Source organism: Heloderma suspectum, chromosome 7 (assembly GCF_057233095.1).
Source record: "Heloderma suspectum isolate Gila_16-S chromosome 7, 16-S_ref, whole genome shotgun sequence".
Lineage (NCBI taxonomy): Eukaryota > Metazoa > Chordata > Lepidosauria > Squamata > Helodermatidae > Heloderma > Heloderma suspectum.
The window spans coordinates 38,716,482-38,738,359 of record NC_139464.1 but is presented as its reverse complement, the minus strand read 5'-3'; positions in this window follow the sequence as shown (position 1 = coordinate 38,738,359).

Below are 21,878 nucleotides of genomic sequence, written 5' to 3'. Positions count from 1 at the left end.
ACATGCAAAAATGTGCAAATTCCCCCAAAAATGCACATTTTCATGCTCTAGTCTATGGGGAAATGCACATTTTTGCCATTTTTTTTAATGCTTTTTTTCTATGACAAAACTTGAACAAAATTTGGGAAAGTTAGAAAAATGGTCCCTGGTATCCACCTGACAGGGAAGAAGTCAATCTGCTGCAGAATCTGCCCATCGGATTTATGAAAATCCGAACTCATGTGGTTTGGTTGCGGATTTCTCCGACATTCCTACATATCACTTTACTTCCTTTCTGACAGCTGCTGGCTAGAACTGTTGAGGAGAATGGGGGTGGAGGGCAGAGAGGTATACATACAGAAGGGCAAACTCTTTCCCCCTAATGGGAGAAAACCACCAGAGCAGGGATCTTTTTGCTAAGGCAGCTGCTTTGAAAAGAAGAGGAAATGGGTTGCCACAGGTAAGATGGAAAATTCTGTTATGGGTATTTGGATATGGCGAACCTTGTATACAAGCACCTTGTAATTTGTACAACAAATTAGGTTTGGGATTAATTAGGATAGATGAAGCTTCTTAAACTGTATTATGTTCAATCCATTAGTACAATCTGCCATTAAAAAGGAATAGGCCCACACAGTTGTATGCTGTTTTAAAACCATTTTTATGCTATTTTATAAGAGAAGGCAGTTTTAAATTTCCCGAAGTGGCCAAGAGCTTGAACAAAAGAATAGGAAGCCTGCTGGACACTGTCCTCCCCATTATCTCCCAGGAGTGTATAGTGATGGGGTAGATTCAGGATTTTCTGATCACTCCAGTTCTCCAACTCAGTGATCATAATTAGGAACACAAGAAGCTGTTTTATACCAGGGAGCCAGTATAAGAAATCATCTTATTCAAAGAAGTAGAAAGGGATGTAGAAAAATGGGGCAGAACTTGAGTTATAAACGACGAGAATATCATTTGTGCTTGCAAAACAGTTGACCATGTCCCATTTCCAACCCTGAGAGTAAGTTCAAGCAGGAGAATGTGTTCTCCAAAAATGTTTGCAAATTCTCAAACATGGGCTCACTTTCAAAAATGGCACAATTTTAAAAATGTGTGATTTCATGCATTAGTCTATGGGGGAAAACTGTGCAACTTTGAAAAGTACTCAAATTTTGCACAATTTTCCCATTTGATCATGTTTGATTTGTGCCATTTTCTTGAAGGCACAAATTGAACAGTGATCACAAGTGGTCATGCAAATTGAAGGAGAAACAACCATCAAGTTGATGCTCAGAGAATCCTGGCAAACATGAACATTGCTTGTTTAGCCATCCCTAGTAATAAATAAGTTATTGTGTAACAGTAGGGTTGTACCAATATTCTCCACTTTTGATTTTCAGTGGTGTAGAAATTTCAGCCCTGGGGAGAAAGTGCTTACTAATAGTCACGATTTATTGATCCTGAATAGTACCATAACTCCCCTTGCTACTGTGTCTTCAGCACCATTCTTACATGCACACTTCTGGCTGTCGCTTCTTTCTCCTTCCTGGATTAATAACAGGGTGGTTGGTTCCAATGAAATTAAGCAATGAGCAAAATGGCAGGGCAATGATGCACAGCCAATCAGATCTGGCTGCATCATGATATTACTGAGGGCAAGTGGGTGAGAGAAATGAAAGTGAGGGCATCTTAAAATGAAAAAAGCAAGAAGCGCAAAGCAAACAAATAAACCACCCAATCACTGGAAAGGGGAGGGTTTTTTCCAGCACTGCTGAAAATATTTGCAAAAAAGAGTGGATAAAACCTCAGTCCTCTAGTTAAGAGAGTTTTTTTAATGATGAGAATGGGTTACAGGCAAAGCGAATAGATATCTTCAGAGTCAGATTACAGCAGAAGAAAGGAAAATGATGAGAGGGGACTGAAAAAGAAGGCAGTAGTATAGAAAAATTATGTTGCACTGTGTGTCTCTTTGAGACAGAAGGGTGAACTCTTATGGAAGATACACTTAAAGCAGCTATAAGTCATAGGGAATGTTCTTTCCATGAACCTTGAAAGACATCAGTCAATTACATATTCAAGAGAGTTTCTATTTCTGGTCATGTGTTTTAGATGTTTGAGCAGTGTACATTCTGAAAAATGTCAAAAGAAGTAATGAATGTATTATTTATATCCCACTGGGAGGGAGTCTGTTTCAAGCCCTTGTCCTCCAAAAGGGAATAAGGTCTCGACTGTCTCACAAGCCATGGAGCTTTCACTGGAGTAGCTGTCCATCTCCACATTTCTGTGGACCAAGGATGATGTATATATCACAAGCGTAACCTCTTTCCTCTGAGATATTATGTATATTAATTACGTCTAAAAAGGTAAAGGTAAAGGTGTCCCCAACCAGTTGTGTCCGACTCTAGGGTGCAGTGCTCATCCCCGTTTCTAAGCCAAAGAGCCAGCGCTGTCCGAAGATGCTTCCGTGGTCATGTGGCCGGCATGACTGAACACCCAGGTGCACGGAACGCTGTTACCTTTCCCGCCGAAGCGGTACCTATTTATCTACTTGCAATTTCTTGCTTTCGAACTGCTAGGTTGGCAGGAGCTGGGACTGAAGATGGGAGCTCACTCCGTCACGCGGCACTCGGGTCTCGAACTGCTGACCTGCCGACTTTCCAGTCTGCAGTTCGGCGTCTTAACCACTAAGCCACCGCGGCCCCTAATTACGTCTAACCTACTGTAAATATGTATGGAAGAGGGAGCACTGGTCCAGTTCATATTAGGAATTTAGCATTCATTAGAACTTAGATAGTTCATGACATTTCCTTCTGTGCCTTTGCTGAGGCTAATATAAGCAGGCAGGGATAGGTTCTTGCAGTGGGATTGCTTTATGGCAGAGCTGTCATTCATCAGTAGACGGATGGCCTTGAGAGTAAACCATCGTTATGGGTCCCATAAAATGCAGCTTGTTAACTCTGCCTTTAAGTTCTTTTGTGTCTTTTGCATCAGTTACTGCCCTTAAAGCAATACTTTTCTTTCGGAAAAAAAAGATATGAATATAATTAATTTTATGGGGCTGCTCTTAAGCTAAATTTGTTAATGTTTCTTTAAAAAAAATGTTCGTAGATGACTTGATGGGTGATAGTAATATTCTGTTGTATTCCATTGTGCCCATGCACTGTGTGACCCACTGCTTCCAAAACTGGGCTTTTGTCGTTCTAAGAATAAACTCATTTCTGGAACAGGACAAGTCAGTAGAGCTTACAGAAGAGAGCTCCACTGAGCTGCCCCAATCTGGAAAGGAACATTCCACTCATTCCTGGGGTTATGGTTAGAAGTGCAAGGGCCGCACTGCAAAAAAGCGGTGAATCCCACAAGCACAACGGAAACAGCAGAGCAGCATGGTTGCTGCTGAAAGTATTGCAATGGGTAGATGAAACAAGCTGGGGGCACTAGTTTACTTTCCCTTTTCCCTCTTGGACTGGTGGGACAGATTGGGATGATTAAGTAGTTATTAGCAGAAACCAAACTGAATGCTTTATAATCTGGACTGGAGCAGTAACCTGAGAGACACTGTGGTTTTGCTGAAGACCAGCAGCAGCACTAGTAGGAAGCATTTCTCTTGTTCTCTAGCACCGTCGGTGTGAGCTTACACCATCCTTCACCAACCTGGTACCCTCCCTATGTTTTGAATTACAACTCCCAGCATCCACCAGTCAGCTGTGCTAGCTGGGGGATGTTGGAAGTTGTATTTCAACACATCAGGAGTGTACCAGGTTGGGGGAGACCGGCTCACACAATCAAAAAGCCATATAGACTTGTGCCTCTCTATATGTTCTAAATATATATTTGATCTTTTGTACTGAAACTTGAGGAGGGGGATGAAAATGTGTTTGTCAATTAGAGGTGACATTGAAAACAGGATAGGCTGAGCTTCAAAGAAGGTGGATCAGAATCTGGGGGTCAGAGGTAGGGGCGTACTTAGAGCCAAAGAGAAGGCCAAGTTTCAGAATAAGTAAACACACAGCTCAGAATGGTCAGAGGTAGGGATGTCCGGACTGTGTAAAATCTGTTCAGTTTGTGTTTCATGGATTGTCATGTGCCTTTTGATCCATCATCTGCTCACAGACAGCTGAGAACTTTTTTTCGTCAGTCAGAAAAATACGCAAATAATTACATAAAGGGTTTCGTTAAAATGTACATAATTTACCTTAGTATGTAACATTTAGCATATTATCCCCCATTCCATTCAACTTTTCCTCAGCAGAAACTTGCATATTTTCCTACAAATAAATATGTGTACATTTCAGAAAAGTTAAAAAAAAAAAATCTGAAAGTCCACAGACTCTGCACGGCCTGAGGGGGTCGCTCTGCAGTGGATTCCGCTGGTCAGATTTTTAGAAATCCGAGCTAATTTTAGTCTGTCTCAAATTTCTCCAGCATCCCTAGTCAGGGGCAGGAGCATCAGCCAACATCAGATGGGGATCAAGATCCAAGGCAGCACTAGAGTGTTTGGAGGACCCAGACACATATATAGGGTCAAGGTCAAGCAGGGTCAAAGTCATGATCCAAGGTACCAGACAGTAAAAGTGATCCAGAATCTAGGCAGGGCCTTCACACTAGCAACAAATTCCTCAGACCAAGGAGCCAGGTCTTACAGACCTTTGGGGGAGGCCCTTCCCTTGGTATTGCCACTATCAGAGGCACGTTTGGTGGCAAGAGGATAGAGGGCCTTCTCGGGGGCTGGTCCCAGGCTATGGAACTCCCTGCCAAGGGAAGCTAGGTTGTTTTCCTCTCTGTTGTCCTTCTGCTGGCAGTTTCTGTTCAAGCAAGCCTTCAGCTTGTAAAATGGTCGGTTGAGTCAGCTTCTGTTTTTATTCTGCAATTTTAGTGTGTTTTTATATGTGTTTTAATGTATGCATTTTATTATTGTTTTTTAACTACAGTTCCTTTAAAAAAATGTTTTTATGATTGTTAGCTGCCTCAAGCACCATTTTCTCAGTGGAAAGCTGGGGTATAAATCAAATAAATAACAGTGTTGTAGGATTCGCCCTTGGGGGTCAGGTGACTAAACATTCAGGCTGGCTGGTGTTGCACTGTCTATGACACTCTTGAAACCTAAAGTTCAGATTGCCAGGCTTTCAGGCAAAAGTGACAGCTGGTAGCATAGGAGGTAAGGTGTGGAGCCTGAGCCTCACTGCTTGTGATCTCCTGGAACCAGTCGCAGACATCTCCTAAAGCTGGGTAGTCACAGAATAGTATCCACATGTACTGAACATATAAACTCATCATTGATCTCTGAAAAATGAGACACAAAGCACAGTGTAGGTTCTTGTTTTTCTCTGAATCGGCCACATCTAGGGTTTGAGTTAATGTTGCTTTGGAATGGACATTGTCCATGCTTGTTCCTGCCATCCTTATCATTTCCTCGCAGCCTGGACAAGTAAACAAACAGAGGTGTGTGGTTTTTTCCAGTATATATATCTAGGGTGCTGTCTTTTATAGAAAATGGACTCAGTAAGTACTGCCTTGAACTTTTCATCACTTGGGGGGTGAAGCAGATTTATTCTTCAACCCCAGTAGGAGGATAAGAAGGCTAGAATCTTTAGCAGTCATGTCAGTTAGTCTTAGATCGTTTTGTAGACATTAAAGTTGCATGGATTTCCATGACTGAATTGACAAATTTTATTAAAACAGAGCCCCATTTTTTGTGGTCGCAGAGACATGAAAATATGATAGCAGATTACACAAAGGCCCAGAAATGGAAATGTTTTCATAGAATCATAGAATAGTAGGGTTGGTAGGGGCCTATAAGTAGAGATGGACGAAAGGGACTTACCTCGTCCCGCAGCTTGCTTCGCGGTGGGGGGGAGGTGCTTCGGTTCTCCCCCCGAAGTTCAGGCGAGGGGGGGAGGCACCCCGCCTCGCCCGGCCAAAATTCAGGCCGGGGGGGAGGCGCCCCATCCCTCGCCGGCGAAATTCAGGCCTGGGAGGAGCACCCCGTCTACCCGGCTGCAAAAAAAAAAGTAAAACACACACACACACACACACACCTGTGATAGGCTACGTAACGATTTACGTAGCCTATCACGGCTAGATTTCCAAAGTCAGCCGTGATAGGCTATGTAAATCGTCACGTAGCCTATCACGGGTGACTTTGAAAAAAAAAAAAGCACGTACGCAAATGGCGGCTCCCATGGGGACCGCCGTTTGCGTTCCTTATTTTGGCACGTCTAGTCTACGTAAAGATTTACGTAGACTACGGCGAAAATAAGGGCAACGCAAATAGCGTTCCCTTATTTTCGCCATAGTCTACGTAAATGTTTACGTAGACTAGACGTGCCAAAATAAGGAACGCAAATGGCGGCGCCCCATGGGCGCCGCCATTTGCATACGCGCTTTTTTTTTTCAAAGTCACCCGTGATAGGCTACGTGACGATTCACGTAGCCTATCACGGCTGACTTTGGAAATCTAGCTGTGATGGGCTACGTAAATCGTTACGTAGCCTATCACGGGTGTGTGTGTGTGTTTTTTACTTTACTTTACTTTTTTTTTTTGCAATGGTGGCGGTGGCAGCCGGTCGGGAGACCGGCCGCCGCCTCTGCCCACAACGAAATGCTGCCGAACCACCGCTGGGACCCACCGCCGAGAGGGACATTAGGCCACGGTAAGTCCCATCCCAGGGGGGGTGGGGGGCCAGCGGAGAATTTCCCCACACTTTCGGGGGGCCGAATGCGTCGGCACTCGGCCTCCCAAAGATTCGTGGAGAAATTCGCCAACCCTACCTATAAGTCCATTTTGGATAAGCATTTGCTAGGATTGTTGACTGGCAGGTATTTTACATGCCCATTCATGTTTGTTTGCTTTGTTCTTTCTTGCCTCAGGTTGAGTAACAGATATTTTGTTGATTAAACTAAATTCTGAGGCACAGCCCAGGAGGAGAGGTCAATTTTGTTTATTACTGGATTGTGTTCAATTGTGTTGGGGGAACCACTGATGGAATGGATCCCCCCCCGTGTACCCCAAAATCTGCTCTGGAGGGTTGATGGACCCTCCAGAGCAAATCTGGGGCATATATGGGTGCTGCAGCGGGGAGGAAATGATGGGGAAGTCCCGTTGTGTGAGAAGTCCTAAAGAATTCTTCTTTGCCCATAAATAAGGACAGGGTAAGGGAAGCACCCCTTTCATGGATCACTGCCTTGTTGTGGCGAAGGGGCTTGCGTAACTCAGTGAAGCCATAAGCTATGCCGTGCAGGGCCACCCAAGACAGACAGGACATGGCAGAGAGTTCTGACAAAATGTGGTCCACTGGAGAAGGAAATGGCAACTCACTCCAGTATTCTTGCCAAGAAAACCCCATGGAACGTATCACAAGGCTAAAAGAGATGACGCCGGAAGATGAGCCCCTCAGGTCGGAAGGTGTCCAATATACTACTGGGGAAGAGCAGAGGGTATTTCCAAGTAGCGCCAGAAAGAGTGAAGCGGCTGGGCCAAAGCCGAAAGGACACTCAGCTGTGGATGTGTCTGGTGGTGAAAAGAAAGTCCGATGCTGTAAAGAACAATATTGTTTAGGAACCTGGAATGTCAGATCAATGAATCAAGGTAAGCTGGAGGTGGTCAAACATGAGATGGCAAGATTGAACATCGACATCTTGGGAATCAGCGAACCAAAATGGACAGGAATAGGCAAATTTAATTCAGGTGACCATCATATCTACTACTGTGGGCAAGAATCCCTGAGAAGAAATGGAGTAGCACTCATAGTCAACAAAAGGGTGGGAAAAGCAGTACTGGGGTTCAATCTTAAAAACGATAGAATGATCTCAGTACGAATCCAAGGCAAACCATTCAACAACACAGTAATTCAAGTCTATGCCCCAACCACTGATGCCGAAGAAGCTGAGGATGATCGGTTCTATGAAGACCTACAACACCTTCTAGAACTTAGAGATGGACGAAAGGGACTTACCTTGTCCCGCAGCTTGCTTCGCGGTGGGGGGGAGGCGCTTCGCTTCTCCCCTCGAAGTTCAGGCGAGGGGGGGGAGGTGCCACGCCTCGCCCGGCCGAAATTCAGGCCAGGGGGGAAGTGCCCCATCCCTTGCCGCCGAAATTCAGGCCGGGGAGGAGCGCCCCGTCCACCCGGCTGCGAAAAAAAAAGTAAAGTTAAAACACACACACACACACCCGTGATAGGCTACGTAATGATTTACGTAGCCTATCACGGCTAGATTTCGAAAGTCAGCCATGATAGGCTATGTAAATCGTCACGTAGCCTATCACAGGTGACTTTGAAAAAAAAACAAAAAAAGCGCGTATGCAAATGGCGGCGCCCATGGGGCGCCGCCATTTGCGTTCCTTAGTTTGGCACGTCTAGTCTACATAAAGATTTACGTAGACTACGGCAAAAATAAGGGAATGCTATTTTTGCGTACGTGCTTTTTTTTTTTCTTCAAAGTCACCCATGATAGGCTACGTGACGATTTACGTAGCCTATCACGGCTGACTTTGGGAATCTAGCCATGATAGGCTACGTAAATCGTTACGTAGCCTATCATGGGTGTGTGGGGTTTTTTTTACTTTCCTTTTTTATTTTGCAATGGCGGCGGCGGCAGCCGGTCAGAAGACCGGCCGCCGCCGCCGCCCCCACCGAAACGCCACCGAAATGCCGCCGGGACCCACCGCCGAGAGGGACATTCGTACGAGGTAAGTCTTATCCCAGGGGGGGCGGGGGGCCGGCGGAGAATTTCTCCACCAATTTCGGGGGGCCGAATGCGTTGGCATTCGGCCTCCCAGAGATTCGTGGAGAAATTCTCCGCCATCCCTACTAGAACTAACACCAAAAAAAGATGTCCTCTTCATCATAGGGGATTGGCATGCTAAAGTAGGAAGTCAAGAAATCACCAGGATAACAGGCAAGCATGGCCTTAGGGATGGCGGAGAATTTCTCCCCGAAACTTCGGGGAGCCGAGCGCCAACGTGTTCAGCCCCCCGAACAAGTTTCAGGGAGAAATTCTCCTCACCCCCCCCACCCTCCGCACACACCCCCGGGATGGGACTTACCTTTGGCGAATGTCCCTCCCGGCAGCGGGTCCGGCCGGCGGTTCGGCGGGTTTTCGTGCGGGGCAGGAGCGGCAGCCGGTCTTTCGACCGGCTGCCGCCACCGCCATTCCAATAAAAGAAAAAAAAAACACCCCCGTGATAGGCTACGTGACGATTAACGTAGCCTATCACGGCTAGATTTGCAAAGTCAGCCATGATAGGCTACGTAAATCGTCACGTAGCCTATCACGGGTGACTTAAAAAAAAAAAAAAAGCACGTACGGATAATGGCGGCCCCCATAGGGAGCCTCCATTCCCGTTCCTTATTTGGTCACTGTAGTCTACCTAAAGATTTACGTAGACTACAGCGACCAAATAAGGAACGGGAATGGCGGCTCCCTATGGGGGCCGCCATTTGCGTACGCGCTTTTTTTTTTTTTTAAGTCACCCGTGATAGGCTACGTGATGATTAACGTAGTCTATCACGGCTGACTTTGCAGATCTAGCCGTGATAGGCTACGTTAATCATCACGTAGCCTATCACGGGGGCGTTGTTTTTTTTAAAAAAAAACTTTTGAGTTCGCGGCCAGGCGAGGCGAGGCGCCTCCTCCCCGGCCTGAATTTCGGCCGGGCGAGGCGGGAAGCCTCCCCCCCGGCCTGAACCTCACGGGGGGAGCAGCGAAGCGCCTCCCCCCCACCGTGAACAAGCTTCGAGGACAGGTAAGTGACTTCGTCCACCCCTACATGGCCTTGGTGTACAAAATGAAGCAGGACAAAAGCTAATAGAGTTTTGCCAAGAGAACATGCTGATCAGAGCAAACACTCTTTTCCAACAGCACAAGAGACGACTCTACACATGGACATCACCAGATGGTCAATATCGAAATCAGATTATGTCCTTTGCAGCCAAAGATGGAGAAGCTCTATACAGTCAGTCAAAACAAGACCTGGAGCTGACTGTGGCTCAGATCATGAGCTTCTTGTTGCAAAATTTCGGCTCAAATTGAAGAATGTAGGGAAAACCACTAAACCATTCAGGTATGACCTAAATCATATCCCTTATGAATATACAGTGGAGGTGAGGAATAGATTTCAGGGATTAGACCTGATAGACAGAGTGCCTGAGGAACTATGGATGGAGGTCCGTAACATTGTTCAGGAGGCAGCAACGAAATCCATCCCAAAGAAAAAGAAATGCAAGAAAGCCAAGTGGCTGTTTGATGAGGCTTTACAAGTAGCTGAGGAAAGAAGGGAAGCGAAAAGCAAGGGAGAAAGAGGAAGATATAGCCAACTGAATGCAGAGTTCCAGAGAATAGCAAGGAGAGACAAGAAGGCCTTCTTAAATGAACAATGCAAAGAAATCGAGGAAAACAACAGAATGGGAAAGACTAGAGATCTCTTCAAGAAAATTGGAGATCTCAAGGGAACGTTTTGTGCAAAGACGGGCATGGTAAAGGACAAAGAAGGCAGGGACCTAACAGAAGCAGATGAGATTAAGAAGAGGTGGCAAGAATACACAGAAGAACTATACAGGAAAGATCTGAATGTCCCTGATAGCCATGATAGTGCGGTCACTGAACTTGAGCCGGACATCCTAGAGAGTGAAGTCAAGTGGGCCTTAGGAAGCATTAGTAACAACAAAGCTAGCGGAAATGATAGTATTCCAGCTGAGCTATTTAAAATCCTAAAAGATGATGCTGTTAAAGTGCTGCATTCAATATGCCAACAAATTTGGAACACTCAACAATGGCCGCAAGACTGGAAAAGGTGAGTTTACATTCCAATTCCAAAGAAGGGCAACGCCAAAGAGTGTCCAAACTACCGTACAATTGCGCTCATTTCACATGCCAGCAAGGTGATGCTCAAAATCCTACAAGCTAGGCTTCAGCAGTATGCAAACCGAGAACTACCGGAAGTACAAGCTGGGTTTCGAAGAGGCAGAGGAAATAGAGATCAAATCGCCAACATTCGCTGCATCATGGAGAAAGCAAGAGAATTCCAGAAAAACGTCTATTTCTGCTTCGTTGACTACGCTAAAGCCTTTGATTGTGTGGATCACAACAAACTGTGGCAAATTCTTAAAGAGATAGGAGTATGAGACCACCTTACCTGTCTCCTGAGAAACCTGTACGAGGGTCAAGAAGCAACAGTAAGAACCAGACATGGAATAACCGATTGGTTCAAAATTGGGAAAGGAGTACAACAAGGCTGCATATTGTCGCCCTGTTTATTTAACTTATATGCAGAGTACATCATGAGAAACGCCGGGTTGGATGAATCACAGGTCGGAATTAAGATTGCTGGGAGAATTATCAACAACCTCCGATATGCAGAAGATACCACCCTAATGGCAGAAAGCGAAGAGGATCTCAAGAGCCTCTTGTTGAGGGTGAAAGAGGAGAGTGCAAAAGCTGGTTTGAAACTCAACATTTAAAAAACGAAGATCATGGCATCTGGCCCCATCACTTCCTGGCATATAGAAGGGGAAGAAATGGAAGCAGTGACAGATTTTACTTTCTTGGGCTCCAAGATCACCGCAGACGGTGACTGTAGCCATGAAATTAAAAGACGCTTGCTCCTTGGGAGGAAAGCTATGGCAAACCTAGACAGCATAGTAAGAAGCAGAGACATCACCTTGCCGACAAAGGTCCGTCTAATCAAAGCTATGGTTTTCCCAGTAGTAATGTATGGCTGTGAGAGCTGGACTATAAGGAAGGCTGAGCGCCGAAGAACTGATGCCTTGGAGCTGTGGTGCTGGAGAAGACTCTTACGAGTCCCCTGGACTGCAAGGAGGTCAAATCAGTCCATCCTAAAGGAAATCAACCCTGTGTGCTCATTGGAAGGACAGATACTGAAGCTGAAGCTCAAATATTTTGGCCACCTAATGCGAAGAGAAAACTCTCTGGAAAAGACCCTGATGCTGGGAAAGACTGAAGGCAAAAGGAGAAGGGGACGGCAGAGGATGAGATGGCTAGATAGCATCACTGATGCAATGAATATGAACTTGAGCACACTCCGGGAGAGAGCACAGGACAGGAAGGCCTGGTGTGCTATGGTCCATGGGGTCACGAAGAGTCGGACATGACTGAACGACAGAACAACAACAACAAAAGGGAAGCTCCTCTAGGATTTCTCCAGTTTCTTCCTTTTAAAACCACACTGGAATCCATTTGAGGTAAATAAGATTTTCTTTCTTTCTTTCTTTCAGATGGCAAAACCTACGTGATGTATTCTGGAGTGCCATCTACTGGCAATTCCTCTAACAAGTGTCTCTACTCCTGCTAACCTCATTTCTCCAAGTTGCCAGGAGGGCTCCAAAGACATTCAGGTAATCAGACACTGGAGAAAGGGAAGATCCTGTCACACAGAATTTGCTGTAACAAGAAGGACAAGGCATGAGTCAACCATAAATTTGGGATAATTGTTTGACAGTAGCCTAATGAGAGATCACAAACCCGTTCCTTCACACAGCAAAAAATAAGTGCAAAGGGGCCATTCTCTTTGTCCACCAAAAAGAAATGCACCAAGCTGGGGTAGGAGGTCCATGCTTTAAAAAAAAAAGAAGAAGAAAAGATTGATTTGCTCATTAGGAACAGGACAGGATTTGAAGTAGGAAAGCAGCAGTGGCTAGAATCAATCACCATGATCCTGTGACACTTTGAGACCATAGAGTGCTGCTGCACATATGGAAATCCTGCACATTCAAATGTTTGCTCATTTATTTTAATGGAAGTAACATCTCCAGGCCCAGCTTCAGGAGTCAGCATGAGTGGACAGCTTCCAAGGGCCCAGAGGCTCAAAAGGTCCCATCCATGCCCCAGAGCCCACTGCCGCTGCTGTTGCCACCACTGCCCTCCCCCTCCCCCATCCAGCTGGCCAGCCCCTGTGGTGAAAGGACGTGCCATGGCTGAGCTTGCAGGCCTTGTGGCACCCCTATTTTAAAAGGGAGAACAATTACTTACATTTTGAGTAGCAGCGATCCGAACCAATCAGATGTTGCCTCGGGGGGGGGGATGGCCAATGAGGGCACATGGTGGTCTTTACATCACTCCTGTGCTCTCATTGGCTGAGTCCCTCCCAAAGGCAGTGTCTGATTGATTCAGATCACTGCTACTCAAAATGTAAGGGGGGGAGGAATCTTTTAAAATCATGGGTGGGACTGGCAGGCTTGGCCAGCTGCGTTCAGCTGAGGAGGCGCCGTTGCTCTCCTGCAGGTTTAAAAAAATGGAGGGGGACTGTGGTGGAACTGGGTAGGTTGGCAAGGGGCGATGGTGTGGGGTGTGGGTGAGGGCAGTAGCAGTGGGTGGTTGGGTGGGCATGCAAGGGGTTGTAGTGGTTGGCAGGGCGGCCCAGTGGATTCTGGCGCCAGCTCTGAACATCTCCATATATGAATCTTGTGCAGACATGGGGCTTCCCCCAATATTGATGTCATGTGAATGGGGCAGCCTACTGATGTGGCATCTCAGTGCATGCTGGGGAGCACCTATGGAACTCTGGTGCAGAGCCTATGGATTGCCCTGCCCTTTGGTGTGTGATTTATTCATGCGCTTGCACTTCCATTTTGTACTGACCAACCACTTTGTGTGCCAGACCTTTATTCTCTTGCCCTTGCCAAGAAAAAGGTTGGATGTTGTGTTCTACCCCTGAGGGGCTCTGGCTCATGGTAGAACCCCTGCTTTGCATGCAGAAGGTCTCAATCCCTGGCAACTCCAGGTAGGGCTGGAAGAATTCCTGCCTGAAACCCTGGAGAGCCACTGCTGCCGGTCCCCGTCGACAATACTGGGCTAGATGGACCAAGGATCGCTTCCTATGTTCCATAATTTCATCACCATCCCAGATACGGCCCAAGTATTTAGTTTGTTGTTTTAGTAACACAGGGTACTTTTTAAAAAAAATCACGCACGCACCCCGTGCTTTTATTTCTGTGTAGGAAGTTATAGTCCTCCTTGCTTCTGCTTCCATATGGCAGATATCAAATTAGGATAAAAGCCTAAGATGATGTGACACAGAAGTAAAAGCACTCCGAGCTGTTACCACTCCAACTTGGGAAAGTTTGATTTCAAAAGAGGTTGGTCCCTCTCTTCTTTTGTTTCTTCCCTCCTGCTTTACTCTCTCTCTCTCTCTCTCTCTCTCTCTCTCTCCCCCCCCCCCCGTCTCATCTGTATTGAATTCTGCATCAAGACAGTAGGCATCTCTGCCTCTTTAAGCTTCTTCTTTGAATTCATTTGAGATGTGATAGATCTAGTTTGCATTTAGGGAAGTGTCAGTGGGACCACGATAATGCATCTCAAATGGTGAAAGTTTGCATCTTAATTGATTACCCATAATGCTCCCAGGCCAAGTCCTCAGCTGCTAATAAAGCATCAAGGGGTGTAAATGGGGAGGGAAGCCGGGGGAGGGAAGCCACTGAAGAGTTTAAAAGGGATTTGTGATAATTCCTCCAAGACGTCCCTGTGTGATGTTTCCCAGTCAATAGGAGATTAGATTGGAGAGTGGATTTAAACAAAGTGTTGGCTCATCACAGCCACTATTAATCCTCTTCTATCCATTCCCACAATAGGCATTAATGCAGGAACAAAACACACACACACACACACACACAAATGTACATATATGCAAGCCCTGCAGAGGACTTGCCATTTTTCTTAAAAATCAAAAAAAATCACCTACACATCAAGGTGAGCAGCAAAGAACTGAGCTTTCCCAGTCCCTTTGTTCCCGGGAAGGTAGCTATGGCGGGGGCGGGAGGGGGGATTTGAAATGTCAGTGCAAGAGCGCCGGACTGACAAGTTCCCCACCGCACTCAGAAACCTCCTGAAGTTTAACCTGACATCATCCAGGAAAGAGACAGCTTCCATGTTCCGGAAGAGAGAAAAGCCCCAACTCAGATTGGGTGGATCCGGTGGTGCAGCAGTAGTAAACTCTGAAGTGCAAGTGCTCATCATGACAGCCTCCATAGCCATACCACCACCACCACCCCACACCCCACTCTAGGAGAGTCCAAAACCAGAGGCTGCTATGTTGATCCATATCAACAAACCAGTTCTAGGAGTTTTCATCTCCACCAGGAGCAGATCTTTGAAAAAGCTAGTGGCTCTTGCCCATTCAAGACCAAGCCATCCCAAAATACTTTGCATTGCAACAGGAATAGCTCGCAAGTCGCAAGTATATATCCTTGCTGGGAACATTCCTTTCCCTCCAACTAATTGTGAAGGTTGCAGTTAAGCTCAGAGGCAATGGGGAATTGTGAAGTGTCGGTGCTGCATCCCTGCAGGCCCTGGCTGTACTACACCATTCAATGGGTTTATATGCACTTGAGGCCCTTGCAGACAGCAGACAGCCCAAATCCAGGCCTTCTGGTGTGATGTAACACTGTAACAGCTAAGCTGAGAAGCCACAGGGTAAGGCAGGCGCTTTGCATGCAGAAGCTCCCAGGTTCAGTACCTGGTATCTTCAAATAAACGAATCTGCCTGGGGCCCTGGAGAGCTGCTGCCCGTCAAAGTAGTTAGTACGAAGCTAGATGGACAAATGCGAAGAGAAAACTCCCTGGAAAAGACCCTGATCCTGGGAAAGATTGAAGGCAAAAGGAGAAGGGGACGGCAGAGGATGAGATGGCTAAATAGCATCACCGATGCAATGAATATGGACTTGAGCACACTCTGGGAGAGAGCTCAGGACAGGAAGGCCTGGCGGGCTACAGTCCATGGGGTCACGAAGAGTCGGACACGACTGAACGACTGAACAACAACAAAGATGGACAAATACTTTGACCTTGTTTGTTTGTTTGTTTAAAGTACTTTTAACCTGTTCCTCAGTCAAAGGGGGGGGGGCTCCCAGAGCAGCTTACATGCAATCAGTAAAACAAGATGGTCCCTGCCTCCAGGCCTACAATCTCAAAAGACACGGCACACAAGGAAAAAGGAATGGGGAGGGAAGAGGAAAAAATTAAGTAGCCTTTGAGCAGGGCTAGTGGAATGGCCCTGCTTCCCCTCCCATTGCCCTCTGTTACAACACATATGTTCTGTGTTATATAAAGCAGCTTCCTATGCTCACTAGAACTAGTATGGGTCCAAAGCAGCCAGGTAATCTGGACATACTTTAGGAGGGTGCCACGCTAGAATCCCTACAGTATATCTAATATAAGGGCAGGGCTGCCAAGAGAGAGGGCAACTGAGGCAATTTGCCCTAGAATCCTGCATAGCAAAAGAGCCCCTGCCTCATCTCCTGTGCATACTGTTAGGCCCCCGCCCTGCCACATGGCTCACCAGTGTTCCAGTCAGGCATGGGTTCTTGTGGGGGGTGGTAGCAGGGACCCCAACGTCACATCTACCCCAGGCCCCTCTGGGTGGCCCTATGTAAAAATAGCCTGTTTCCAAAAGCCCCAGAAGGGGAGGTCTACATACAAGCAGGCTTGCTACTTCCTTAGTACATAGATGCCCCTTATTGTGGAGGTAGCATAGCTAATGGGTCAAGCACATAACGTTCTGGATTCAGGCCCTGTTATTTGGAGATTCACCTCAGGCTGCAAGACTAGGACATATCTCAAATTAAAGAGCTTCCCACTAGGTTGGCAGTCCTGGGCTAGGAGGCCTATTGATTTAGCAGGTAAAGGTTCACTCCAAAATAGTGGCCCTGTTGTTCAGACACACACTGGGGAAGGGTGGTTAGGCTAACCATGGTGTGTGGTGGTTACCTCTAACTACTGCAAGTGCTACTGCCACACATCCAGGTAACCATGTTCTGCAATGTGGTTAGCCTAGCCATTCACTAACCGCCCCCCTTCTTGCAGGAACCCACAGTCCTCCAGATGGGCGGCCATGCATCCCAGTGGCCTTTGTGCTGTCATGCATTTTGGTGCTTGGTGCTGTTGGCCATTTTAGTGTTCAGTGGCTGGCTACTCCTTGTTTGGCCATTCTTGCCACAGAGTTCTATGGCAGCTGTCAATTAACCATGGAGGCTGTTCAGACATTATGCTAAGCCACGGTAGAGCCCATTAACCATCTTGCAACAAGTGGTTAGTGAACATGGTTAGTCCGTGGTTAATAAGCCACCACGGTTGGGGCAGTCACCTGTTCAAACATCACGCTAAGCCAACATGCTTAGATCAAAACTCCTAACCATCATGGCTTAGTGCGATGTCTGAACAGGACCCGTATGTTGAGCTCTCTCCATAGGGGGGTTTACACAAAACTCTCTGTACATTTAATGAATGCATGGATGACTGGGGATGTGATTTGGACAAAGTCCAAAGCCCAAGCAGAATTGAACCATTTTCCTCCAGTTCTGTTACATAACAGAAGAGCCCTGCTGGATCAGACCAAGGATCCATCTAGTCCAGCATTCTGTTCACACAGTGGCCAACCAGCTGCCCACAAGAAACCCACAAGAAACCCACAAGCAGGACATGAGTGCAACAGCACCCTCCTGCCTATATTCCCCAGCAACCCCTGATGGGTTCTGAGGCAAGGTGGCCTTCCCACTGAAGCCAATAGAACTGAAGCCAGTCAAGAATGAGGCTTGGTTACTGCCTTATGTTTTCAATATGATACGCGCCCATATTTTGCTTTTGTTTCTCTACGGGGGCAGGGGGAGGGGGAGGAAGGGAGTGTGATTGTGGGAGTGGCAGATGACATCCTCCTCCTTGCTAATCCAAAGGTCCCAGCACTTCAACCCTGTGAGCACTGGCTCCATTACACCACTGTTTTGGGGAGGGCAAGGATGGAAGCATGCGATGGCCATACTTTCAAAGCCACCATGCTTCACTATGAAAATGCTTTAAACTGCTTTTCAAGCATCATAATTCCCTAGCCTTTGCATCTATTCTTCTGAAACTTTGCAAGTTTCTTGCCTGGAGACACCTGTATGATGTGTTCCATTTTCTTACAGATTGACCAAAGAATCATGTGGGAAAGGGGAGGAAAGGGGAAGTGCATCACTTCACTTCTACCCACCCAAACTGGATAACTTCTTTTCTGCATGAACCACTGCAGTTATCCTTCTGAAACTTTGAAGATTTCTTCCTTAAGGACACCTCTAGGCTGCCTATAATTTTCAGAGCAATGGTGCACAGGGAAGATATGGGGATAAGCATATCTTCTTTTGGAGGCCCTCAAAATGATCAGTGAGGTCCCATGGCAAGCGACGCTAATGAGAAAAGGAGTCCAAGATAGGTGGGAGCTTGTAAAAAAGGAAATTCTCAAGGCACAATCACAAACAATTCCAACAAGAAGAAAAGGTGGAAGACAACAGAAGAAGCCAATGTGGCTTCACAAAAAGCTTAGGGATGACCTGAAAACAAAAAAGGACACATATAGGAAGTGGAAAGAAGGCCAAGTAACAAAGGAAGAGTACAGACAGATAGCACAGAATTGCAGGGATGGCATCAGGAAGGCTAAAGCTGATAATGAGCTGAGGTTAGCAAGGGATGCTAAAAACAAAAGGCTTTCTTCAGCTACGTGCATAGTAAAAGGCAGAGGAAAGAAATGGTTGTTCAGCTATTAAATAAGGATGGCAAAACGATAACAGATGACAAAGAAAAGGCAGAGGTGCTTAATTCCTACTTTGGCTCAGTCTTCTCCCAAAAGAGGGTCTATGACCCCCCTGGCAAAGGCGAAGTGCAGGCTGAAGGGGCAGGATTGCAGCTTGAGATCGATAGGCATATGGTCAAGGAACACCTAATTACTTTGAATGAGTTCAAATCTCCAGGCCCAGATGAACTGCATCCTAGAGTAATAAAGGAACTGGCAGAAGAACTCTCAGAACCGCTGTCTATTCTCTTTGAGAAATCATAGAGGACGGGGGAAGTGCCAGATGACTGGAGGAGGGCTAACGTTGTCCCTATCTTCAAAAAGGGTAAAAAGGAGGAACCTGGGAACTACAGACCAGTCAGTCTAACATCAATCCCTGGGAAAATTCTGGAGCAGATGATAAAGCAATCCATCTGGAAGCACCTTGACAACAATGCCGTGATTACACAAAGCCAACATGGATTTGTCAAGAACAAGTCCTGCCAGACAAATCTGATCTCATTTTTTGATCAAGTAACCTCCCTTGTAGACCGTGGGAATGCTGTAGACATCATATACCTCGACTTCAGCAAAGCTTTCGACAAAGTGCCCCATGATATCCTGATAAGCAAACTAGCTCAAAGTGGGCTAGATGAAACAATGATCCGGTGGATCCACAGTTGGCTACAGAATCGGACTCAAAGAGTGCTTATCAATGGGACCTTCTCAAACTGGGGAGAGGTAACGAGTTGGGTACCACAGGGTTCAGTCCTGGGCCCAGTGCTCTTCAACATTTTTATTAATGACTTGGAGGAGGAGGTGCAGGGAATGCTGATCATATTTGCAGATGACACAAAATTGGGCGGGATAGCTAATACTTTGGAAGACAGAAACAAAATTCAAAATGATCTGGATAGACTGGAGCGCTGGGCAGAAAACAACAGAATGATATTTAATAGGGATAAATGCCAAGTTCTGTACCTAGGAAAAAGAAACCAAATGCACAGTTACAAGAAGGGGGATACATGGCTCAACCACACTACAAGCGAGAAGGATCTTGGAATTGTTGTCGATCACAAGCTGAATATGAGCCAACAATGTGATGTGGCTGCAAAAAAGGCCAATGCTCTTTTGGGCTGCATTCATAGAAGCATAGCTTCCAAATCCCAGGAAGTACTAGTTCCCCTCTACTAAGCACTGGTTATGCCTCATCTGGAGTACTGTGTCCAGTTCTGGGCACCACAGTTTAAGAAGGATGCAGACAAACTGGAGAGGGTTCAGAGGAGGGCAACAAAGATGATCAGGGGACTGGAAACAAAGCCCTATGAAGAGAGACTGAAAGAACTGGGCATGTTTAGCCTTGAGAAGAGAAGACTGAGGGGAGATATGATAGCATTCTTCAAGTACTTGAAAGGTTGTCACAGAGAAGAAGGCCAGGATCTCTTCTTGATCATACCAGAGTGCAGGACACGGAATCATGGGCTCAAGTGACAGGAAGCCAGATTCCGGCTGAACATCAGGAAAAACTTCCTGACTGTAAGAGCAATACGACAATGGAACCAATTACCTGGGGAGGTGGTGGGCTCTCCCACACTGGAGGCCTTCAAGACAAGGCTGGACAGCCATTTGTCAGAGATGCTCTGACTTGGATTCCTGCATTGAGCAGGGGGTTGGACTCGATGGCCTTGTAGGCCCCTTCCAACCCTACTATTCTATGATTCTATGATTCTATGAAAATGTCAGGGCTCCTCTTGCACAAACTCCTGGGGTTATCATTCTGAAATTTAGCATTCTGAAACTCCCCTTGCAATTTACATCTGATTCTCCCAAGAAATAAAAAAAGTTATTGGCAGTTCCCTTAAAATAAAATCAAAATATAAATGTGCGTAGCACAAAAAACCCTGCACCTATTTTTCTGATGTTGGGTAGGTACAACCCCCTCCTAACGATTAGTGCTTTTGAGCTTGTGCAGAGCAATTAAAACCCTCTGTTCATGCCTGCTCATCTGGCATTAAGGAGCAGAACTTTAGCCAGGCAAGCTTTAGCCGGACAGTTCTCCTTTTAGGAATGAATTATGTTGCTTCTGTCTCTTTAAGAGGTCTGGGGAAGACAAAGGTCCTATGGGTCACCAATTTCTTCCATCAGTGTTGCTGGTGTTGCTGTTGGTGATGATGAAACTGAACCTGCTGCCTTACAGCTCATGCAGTGCTATGTAAGGAAGGCAGATGGAGCCTCTGCTCATATCTGAGACCACATCTGACCACTTCTCAGGAGCACCACACACAAGAAGTGTTGATGAATGCTAGGTCAGATGGTTTTCAGACGGGGCTTTAATGTTGAGGACTGCATTTCTCAGGGGTCATCTCTCAAGGCCTGTGTGCTGGTAGTAACCTGGGCAGGGCGAGAACCCTTTTCTCTCTCTTTCTACCACCCCCTTCTCTCCCTCTCCCTCTCTATCTCTCCCTATCTCCCCCCATTCTCTTCCTCCCCACCCATTGGGCAGCTAGAGGAGGGCAGATCACTCTTGCAAGAGGTCAGAACTGTTCACTTGTGAAGGGCCACATGAAATCAAGCCAAAGCTGCATATGGCTCTAAGCTGCATATGGCTCTAAGCTGCATATGGGGAACCTCAGGCCCAGAAGCCAAATCCAGGCCACCTTGCATCCTAATCCAGTCCTCCAGAGTTCCGAAGATGGCCCCATCCCCTTTCCCTCAACCAATCATTTGGCCATTTCCTGGCTGTTGTGCAGTCGTCCCCCCATTCTAAAAGGTTGAATTGCCTTTCTTAAGGCTTTGCTACTGGCAGTAAGAGCTTTAAGCAACATTATGCTGGTATGTTAACAATTTGGCCCTGCCCTGTTTGCCTTTGACACCACCCACCACTGGAATGTGGCCCCTGAGAACTTCTCCAAAACTGAATTCAGCCCTTGAGCTGAAAGAGTTTTTTCCCCTGCTCTAGGAACACTTGCCTGATCACCAGCCAGCGTCTACTTTTCACAAAATGGCCGCTAAAGGCAAACTTTATTGAGGTATTTAAAAGCAACCACAAAACAATCTCTTAAATACACTGCTTCTTTTGCAATTGAATATACTGAAAAGCAGGCCTCTACTCTTTACTAGAATTTTATCACCCCTTAGCTAAAACCTTATGTGGCACCCCTGTGAAGCCCTTAAAAAGAGACCAACATCCTGTCCCTCTTTAAAAATGGCCATCTATCTTACATTTCAGGCTGTGATGTAATCCAGTTTAATAGGAACTGCAGACAAACCAACAGCATACATCTAGAAGTTTCTTAATCAACCCTTTGGAAAAGATTGCAGGCCAGAAAAAAATGAACAAAACTCAACTTGGAAGCTTTGCATTCTGAAATGATTATTTTTTGTG